The sequence below is a fragment of the Symphalangus syndactylus genome, chromosome 18 (assembly GCF_028878055.3).
Source record: "Symphalangus syndactylus isolate Jambi chromosome 18, NHGRI_mSymSyn1-v2.1_pri, whole genome shotgun sequence".
NCBI classification, from domain to species: domain Eukaryota; kingdom Metazoa; phylum Chordata; class Mammalia; order Primates; family Hylobatidae; genus Symphalangus; species Symphalangus syndactylus.
In genome coordinates, this window is record NC_072440.2 from 104,755,888 (window position 1) to 104,764,883 (window position 8,996).

The window sequence follows — 8,996 nt, forward strand, 5'->3', positions numbered from 1 at the left end:
TATTTTTTAAGACAGAGTCTTGCTCAGTCACCCAGGCTGGAGTGCAGTGGCGTGATCTCGGCTCACTGCAACCTCTGCCTCCCGGGTTCAAGCGATTCTCCTGCCTCAGCCTCCCCAGTAACTGGGATTACAGATGCCCGCCACCACACATAGCTAATTTTTGTATTTTTAATAGAAACGGGATTTAACTATGTTGGCCAGGTTGGTCTTGAACTCCCAACCTCAGGTAATCCTTCTGCCTAGGCCTCCTAAAGTGCTGGGATTACAGGCATGAGCCACCGCACCTGGCCAACAATATTTAACTTTAAGGCATTGCCATGAAGTAGGTGGCAATGTCTTAACCGTATGCATGTTATCAGGCCAAGGGTCCCTTCTAGCATTGTCAAGGGGAGTGCTAACCTTCTCTCCTTTCATGTGACACAGAAATCAGATTTTCACAACTCATTAATCATAATACCTAGAATAGTCCCCCCCAGCTAAACTGATGAAGAAATTAAATGTAAGATGTAAATTAGTAATATCTGCAATGAAAGAGATGACATCATGAAAAATACTACAGAAATTATAAAGGATAATAGGAAAATATTATGAGCAATTCTATTCCAATACATTTTTAAAATTATATAAAGTGGAAAAATTTCTTAAAGAACACTAATTTAAAAAACTAACCTAGGAAGAAATAGAAAAAAAATAGACTTCTGTCAATTAAAAAAATCATATTCATAATTAAAAACCTTCTGAAAAAGAAAACTCCTGGCCCAGATGGCATCACTGGTGAATTCTATCCAACATTTAAGAAAGAAATAATTGCTATGCTACAAAAATTATTTCAGAAAATAGAGGAGTAAGAAACATTTCTCAACTAATTTTATGAAGCCAGAATTACCCTCTATCAAAACTAGACCAAGGCTTTACAAAAACTAAGAAGTATAGACAAATATGCTTCAAGGACACATACCACATATTACATACTTTAAAACTTGTAAGCTAATTCAGTGTGTGCATGTGTCTGTATATATGTAGGTATATAAATTGCCATATCATGGCTGAGGAAATGCAAAGATTTAGCAAGTAAATGCGATGTTGATTTAGCAGTCAAAAATCAATCAGTGCAATTTACCATGTCAACAGAATTAAGAGAAAATGCATATGGTCATCTCAATAGATGCAAAAAAGTATTTGACACAATCCAATACCAATAGAAAGCAATAAACGAATCAATGGAAAAATCACCACATAAGATGGATGCTGGAAAAATCACCACATAAGATGGATGCTGCAATAATAAAAGAAGATGGAATGAAAAACAAAAAAGAATGAAAATGTAAGGTGAAACCAGGTTAGTGAGAGGGTGAGAGGCTACGAAAGGGATGCAGAGAAGGTGAGGGAGATCCAGGAGTTGCACAAGTAGCAAAGAAAAAAGTAAAGAGAAAAAATGTGAGCGTTTAGGAGAGATGGTGAGGCAGGGAGAAGGGAGAAAGATGAAGACTAAGGGAATTAAAGAGGCATCTAGAGGATTTGAAGGCTCGGATCTGAATATCTAAAAGGATTTTTGTTTTTATTTCATATTATAGTATCTAGTGGCCACTGCAATTTAAAAATAGTAAAAGCACAATGCTGACTGTTCACACTTTCTAATATGCAATTTCCCAGGTGTCACTATCTTGATAAAACCTGTCCTGCAGCAGTGTTTCTCGAAGTATGGTCTTCACACACTTGCAGCAGAACCACTGTGGCTGCTGTTGTTAATGGGTCAGATCCCCCTGCTTCCACCCCAACTCTCCTGACCCAGAATCCCTGGGGTGGAATCTGGTAATTTCAATGTTAATGTGTACCCCATGGAATCTTGATGCACATGAATGCCTAGAGAAGCAATTTAAAGACATAAACACATGCAGAAAATACACAACAACAAATCACTTAATATGGCCTCCTTCAAGGGTTTCTGCAATCCAAATGAAAAGTACCATTTGATCTGTATGCTGCAGACAGATTCTACAGGAAAGGTAAACTCCAATCCTTACTGCATGAGCACACTGACTGCCTCAGGTGTCCTCCCATCTTCTAAGCTTAAGGCCCTTCCATCTCCTGCATAAATCTAGGCCCTAGTGAGCATTTCTCTCCTGATCTCCTGTAGCACTCATTGCCTGTGTTCCCCCTCTAATCCCCTCATAAAGTAGGACCCGGGTGTGGTTGGAGGGTTGTTTGTGTTGCTTTGCTCTCTCCTGTGTGGAGGCTCCTGCAGCCTTGAAGTTAGCTGTGTTGTTCTGCATTTGCTCACCTCCCCTCAAGATGTCGGGACCCGGGAACAGCTGATTGATGCTGAGAGACAGCAGATCATCGGTAGTCGTTGTTAGCTGTTCTGTTTACGGAATCTTGGCCATAGGTCATTCAATTCACCAAGTCTCCCAACCACGCAGGAGGCTGGCATTTCTCTGAGTCCTCTCTCCTCTGCCCAAGTCACGTAGCTCGTTAATGCTACATATTTTGCAAATCAATCCTCCACATATCATCTCCACAGAGTTGCCTTTATTTAGCTCTCATTACTTATTATCAGGATAGAAAATTCCACCTATTCTCTCAGCTTTCCCTCCCTCCAAGGTATTCTTCAGCAATCCTGTCTGCGCAACTGCTACAAAGCAATCTTTTGAAAACATCCCTACGGTCATCTCACTCCCTTGCTCACAGTGCGATAAACACTCCACTTATCTGTGTATGGCAGCTGGAGGGTCCCTGCCCGATATGGAGCGTCTTTTCATCCTGACTCCACACCTCCGGGTCATGTACCATGTAGCAATATGGCATCAGGAGCTCAGTTTCAGGAAAAGAAATAAAAAATAAGACCTGAGTTTGAGTCCCACCTCCATTACTTATTAGCTATTTGACTAGAACACATCATTTAATTCTCAAAGCCTCAGTTTATCATATATTAAGTAGGCATAATAATAGTACTTGTGTCATTAAGTGATTTCAATAAATAATTGAAATAGTGCTTGAACAGTGCTTAACCTAGCCCAGGCATATAGTAAATGCTGAATAAATTCGAGTTATTATTGTTATCTCATGCTGTTGTGTCTTTATGCAATTCCTCCTGCTTAGAATGTCCTTCCTATCCTGGCCCACCTAGAAAACTCCTACTCTTTGTTTCTATTCAACTACTATCTGTTCAACTCTTGCCTTCTCTGAACAGCCTAGTGATCATCCACATCATTCGGCATTTTAAGTTCAGTTTTCTCAACCATCTAACTCGCTCCAGTGTTAAGAATGCTAAAATATATGCCTTCCCTGATAACAAGGGAAAGCTCCCCATCCCCCCATATTTATTTCTGTGTCTCCAAAAGTTAGGACAGTAATCCTGTGACTTTGCATTTTCAGTCAGTTGGCTGACAGAATGGATGAACGGTTGTTCAATGTCGTTGTCTGTTTACCAAGGGTCATTCCCATCTCTTTGAATATATTTAAAGTAGCATTAAAACACACAAGATATTCAGGGCAGAGGGAAATTAATCATTTATTTCCTTCAAAATACAGCTTAATTGGAGGATTGGGTAAGTAGAGAAATAATAATCCAAGTGAATTTCTTCGTTCCCTGGGGAATGTTCCCTCATCCATACAGATCCCGACCATCCCCCGCAGTGTGTCCCACACAGTAGAGTCATACATTCGTCTTTATGTTGTGGTAATGGTGCTGTTGCCTGAGGATACGTGTGAAAGTGAGACTCATACTTCAATTCCAGATTGGAGGAAGCTGCTATCCAGCTTGTGAAAGCTCTTCTAAAAGATGCTTCTTTTTAATTGGAGCACAGAAACCTATGCTAAGCTTTTCTTATTGTAGGTTTCCCAATATGTTGGACCATGACAATTTTGGGAAATGTGTTTATCACCCAGTTTGGGGCAAAGCATGAGGTTAAAAGATCTATTGTTTGTGACTTGGAAGCATGGATTTCCCAGGCCTCTGCAAGCAGGCAACCCTCTGAAAACAGTTTTTGTCTATTGCCACACTGCAATCACTTGCTTCATTGTTGAAATTCAGTTTGAGAAGAAAAAAAAAAAAGAGGAAAGAAAGAACGAAAAGAAAAGGAATTGTCGTCTGCAGCTGCAAACTCCAAAATCTTTTGGGGCTCAAGACACATTGGAATTGCTGAAGCCGTTAGAAGAGTCTTTTTTCATTGTGATTGGACTTTTTCACCTTCAGTTCACTTCTCAAGTCTGCTCAGATCCATGAGGATTGTGCTCTGTGTTATCTAAACCATATCCTAGAATCTATGATTTTTAGCCTTGAAGCAGGTTTTTTTTTTTTTTTTGAGAAATCCAGCACAAGTTTATTGCATTACTCTACTGATCTCTTCTTTATAAGAGTTTTTCATATTTTAGCAAATAACTGGATTTGATATGAATTTTGAAGGCTAATAACTGATATCTCAGCAAAATAAGAATTAGCCAAAATGTTTTAATTGCACACCAGATCCTTCTCCTTGCTGTCATGCTAATTGTAGATTTTCCTAATTGAGAATCTGTGGGTGGGTATCTGCCCCGGAAGCCTCCTATGTGTCAAGACATCTGGTTCACTAACCATCACGCTGCCTTTCAGTGGCAACCAACTGCAAACACTACTTCTCCCTGGGACCTACGGCTGCGAGGCAGTCTTGCTTAGATCTGAAGCTGGCTGACTGCGATGTGAGGGAAACGGGCAAAGAAGAGTGCCAGGCTGCTGGCTTTTATGTTTGCAATAGGGTTTGGCTGCAGCAGGGTAGTCCTTCTAAGCACACAGCCTGCGAGTTATGTCATCCCATTGCTTTTTTCTGAATAATAATTTTCAAAAGGAAAATGCTTTGTTGCATGGAATATGCCTGTCAAGTTCAAGAAAAACTGTGTTTGAATAAAGGTGTTCACAGGCAAACAATCACTCCTCTCCTGTCCTCACCATTGTGTAGAGAGGGTGCCAGGCTGGGCCACAGACCATAAAACACATTAGGATGAATGACATTCAGGGAAAAGAAATTCATTGTTATTTAACTAAAATATATTGTCTTGTTTGAGTTAAAAATATAATTTTAAACTCAGATGAAACTGTACTTATTTCACATTGCTCTACCTACATGACATTGTACAAATAATTTAATCTCCTTCCCCGTCTTCTCCCACATGCAAATGGGAATGACTTGTCTATTTCAAAGCCATTAGATGGAGAGAGGAGAGAAGGAAAATCTACCTTGTATCTGACATGCAGGAGTTCCCAAAGAATGGAGCTTTCTCCTGCATTTTGCAGAAGTTTTACCTGAATGAATAAAGAGATCCCTATCACTTAAAAGTAATATAAAAAAAATGGCTTAGGTTAGATTTCTCTGAAACGGCCTAAAGCACACCAGGGGCAGAGATTACAGGAAAGTTGAAAATAATGTATTCAACACTGATACAATCAGTGTTTTCCACCCTCAGTTGCTCTTCAGATGCAGCAATGAACATTTATTGTTGAAGATAATCCTGAGAAATAATTTATACAGAAATAACAGAGATATACCAGGACAGAGCTACAGAAACTTAGTCACAAATACTCACCAAACAAACAGATATGCCACCATGTAAGCCTAATACCCTCATAGAATTTAAAACCCTACTAACAACTGTGCAAAATTCTTCAGTGAAAGTACCATTTTCCTGATCTCTGTATTTCAGGCAACTGCTTGGTACAACTTTGTGAAGAGAAATTTAAGCAACAGATCACACGATTGGAGAGATGACCCATGGAAGCTGACACTAAACCCAGCCAATGCCTTGGTTTCACAGACACTATAACATATACTTTGCATCTTCTGGTTCCTTGATTTTGACATCAAGTTCCACACAGTTGCATTTTTCCTTGCCAATCCCCTTCCTCCGCCAAAATAAACAGTGCTCCTCAACAGATGAATAAAAAATTGTGAACAATACTAGTCAACATTTAAAATGAACAAAGTAGCACTGTATGAATCAACACCAAAATGTCAAAAACATGTTGCTTTAGAAAAAAAAGATAGTGGAAGAAAATATGTATGCAATGTGATATCATTTATAAAAAGTTTTCAAATCTAAAAACGGTTTAAAATTTTCTTGCGATAACTAGAAATGATTTTAAACACTTGGATAGGAGTAAGAACACCAAATGCATGCTAATGATTATCTTCATGGGAGAATCAGGAGAGAAGGATTTCGTGTAGTACACAGGGGCCACACCAGCTGTGTAATAACTTCCCCCAAAGTCATCTGCAGCAAACATAACATGGCACAGATTGGAAGTTGATAAAGTTGGGAGTGGTACCTAGATACTCACTATTTTAACCTCTCTCTTTTTTTTTTTTTTTTTTTTTTTTTTGAGAGGGAGTCTCACTCTGTCACCCAGGCTGGAGTGCAATGGTGTGATCTTGGCTCACTGCAACCTCCGTCTCCCAGGTTCAAGTAATTCTTCTGCCTCAGTCTCCTAAGTAGCTGAGATTCTAGGCATGTGCTACCACACCTGGCTAATTTTTGTATTTTTAGTAGAGACGGTGTTTCACCATGTTAGTCAGGCTAGTCTCGAACTCCTGACTTCATGATCTGCCCACCTCAGCCTCCCAAAGTGCTGGAATTACAAGCCTGAGCCATTGCGCCTGGCCTTACTCTCTATTTTTACAGAATGTTTATAACGTTTTATAAACCAAGAAAAAAGACACAAATAATGTAGTTTTAAGACATTGAAAAAGGAAGTTTTACTTTTGGCTGCTACAAGAAATGTGTAAAACTCCTTTCTAGTCCAACCTTGTTGCTGCTGCCTGCCCTGCACTGTGATGATGAAACTCTGTGCGTCGATTCTTCTCTGCCAAATTGATTTGGAGGCTGCCCCTCGCCTCCAGAGAGCACATTATCCACTCGAAAGAAACTGGGTAAATGTTTTTGTTGGATTCAAAGCTCTATTGTCGCATGACATTTGGATCCTTTGTGATCTAGCTCAAATCTCCTCTACGAACATAGAGTCCTGCCAGTTGTCAACATCTGTGACCTGCTCAGTCTCACGGAGCTCCTCACTCATCTTTGACACCTGTCTGCCTTATCCTGAAAGCCCCACTGGTAAATTTCTCCACCTAGGGCACCTATCAATGGCAAAACGGTGTTACATGCATCCCTTTTGAAAAGACCAGGCCAGTGGGTCCTTCAATCTCAGGGTGCCCCTAATTGAAGGAACATTTATAGAGCACTTAGTACAGTGTACATGAGGTGTCCAGTTGCTCACCACTGTACTCTGCTACTTTCCAAGCTGTGAGATCATCGTGGGTGTCACCTTATTCATCTATTTGGTCATATGCTGGCCATATAAGAGCTGATTGTAAAATACAGAACAAAGTAATGTTTACTTGTGATATGGCTCATGTTTTGATGACAAAAAAGTGATAATTCTAGAGACTCACCAACATGGTTCAATTAAAAAAAGAAAAGGAACACATGTGCTACAATGCATTACAGCACTCAGAATGACAGCCAACATGTAATGAGTGCTGTAGAAGTGATGGTATTATTGGCCCATGAGCAATACATTGTTATATGTGTAAATTTGGTTTGGGAGTGCCTCCCAAGGGCCTTGCAAAGCTTGAGAAGCCGCTGCTCTTTGGTACAGTGCCTGAATACCAACTGACATGTTAGCGGCTGTGTGGGGTGCACAGTGATTCAGAGAGCAGCTTTGGAGGCAAAGCTGGGTGATGCTGGGACATGGCTGATCTTCCCTGCAGTTCAGCTTTGATAGCCCCAGCTGTGATGGCACCTTGAAGAGTTATTTTGGAGAAGAATGAAACAATGCAGGTATAGCCCCCAGCATGGCAACTTCACTCATACTTGTGGGACAAATTGGCCAGGCCCCAGCTCAGTGGAATTCCACTAGGCATGTTGGCTGAGAGTAAAGAGAATAGCCTAGCAGTGCTTACCTCCTGTGGACTAGTGTGTATTTCTTTTTTTTTTTTTCTTTTTTTGAGATGGAGTTTTGCTCTTGTTGCCCATGCTGGAGTGCAATGGCACGATCTCGGCTCACCACAACCTCTGCCTCCCGGGTTCAAGTAATTCTCTTGCCTCAGCCTCCTGAGTAGCCACCACACCTGGCTAATTTCGTATTTTCAGTAGGGACGGGATTTCTCCACGTTGGTCGGGCTGATCTCAAACTCCCGACCTCAGGTGATCCCCTCGCTTCGACCTCCCAAAGTTCTGGGATTACAGGGGTGAGCCACCACACCTGCTGACTAGAGTATATTTCACACTATTGGAAGAGAACTATGGCTTGGTGGAACAGCATCGTGCTTAGATTTAAGGGTCTGGGTTGAAACTCTGGCTGCAACACAAATGTTGAGCCTTTTGTGGAGTCACTTAAACTCTCTTAGCCCCAGTTTCTCTAATTGTCAAACGACTATCATAAGACCTACTTCTCAGAGTGACTCTGAAGCCTAAAAGAGATTGTATATGTGAAAGCACCCAGAGTGTGCCAATGAATGTGTTAGAGTTGACACTTCACGTTAGAATAGACTTTTTTTTTTTTTTAAATCACTGTTACTACAGACCAGAGAGCGTATTAGCTGTGTATTTTCTTGCACAGTACTGAGCTGGGAACTGATGAAGCAGAGGCCAACCAAACAGACATGCTCCCTGCTTGGCTGACTTTTCATCTATGTAATAACTTTGAATAAATCCTTAAAATAAATAAAGATAAATGCTCATTCTTATATGGTAAAGAAATTGAGGTCTAACAACTTTAAGCCAAAGGCAAACAATATTTTGACACGTCATGAAGTCTATCAAAGTACCTTGACTATAACATGTATAGAATTAAATAGGCATTAAAATATGCATGAAGAATTCTGAGGCAGAAAGAAAAGTTGTCGGCAGTGGGGGGTTTTCTAAAGAGAAATGAGCAGCAGTCTCCCAGGAGCCACACCCTGTCTCTCAGCCATGTTGTATTTATTGACCATGGGACTCTGGCAGGAGGACAGGTGTCTTCTCTT

General features: G+C 40.6%; 1 non-coding gene across 1 annotated transcript; it reads right to left on the bottom strand.

Moving 5' to 3' along the window:
* Positions 1 to 298: 298 nt before the first annotated feature.
* Positions 299 to 421, bottom strand: LOC129468726 (U6atac minor spliceosomal RNA). The gene has a single exon (XR_008652804.1). It is a non-coding gene; the product is annotated as a U6atac minor spliceosomal RNA (small nuclear RNA).
* Between the last annotated feature and the right edge of the window lie 8,575 nt (positions 422 to 8,996).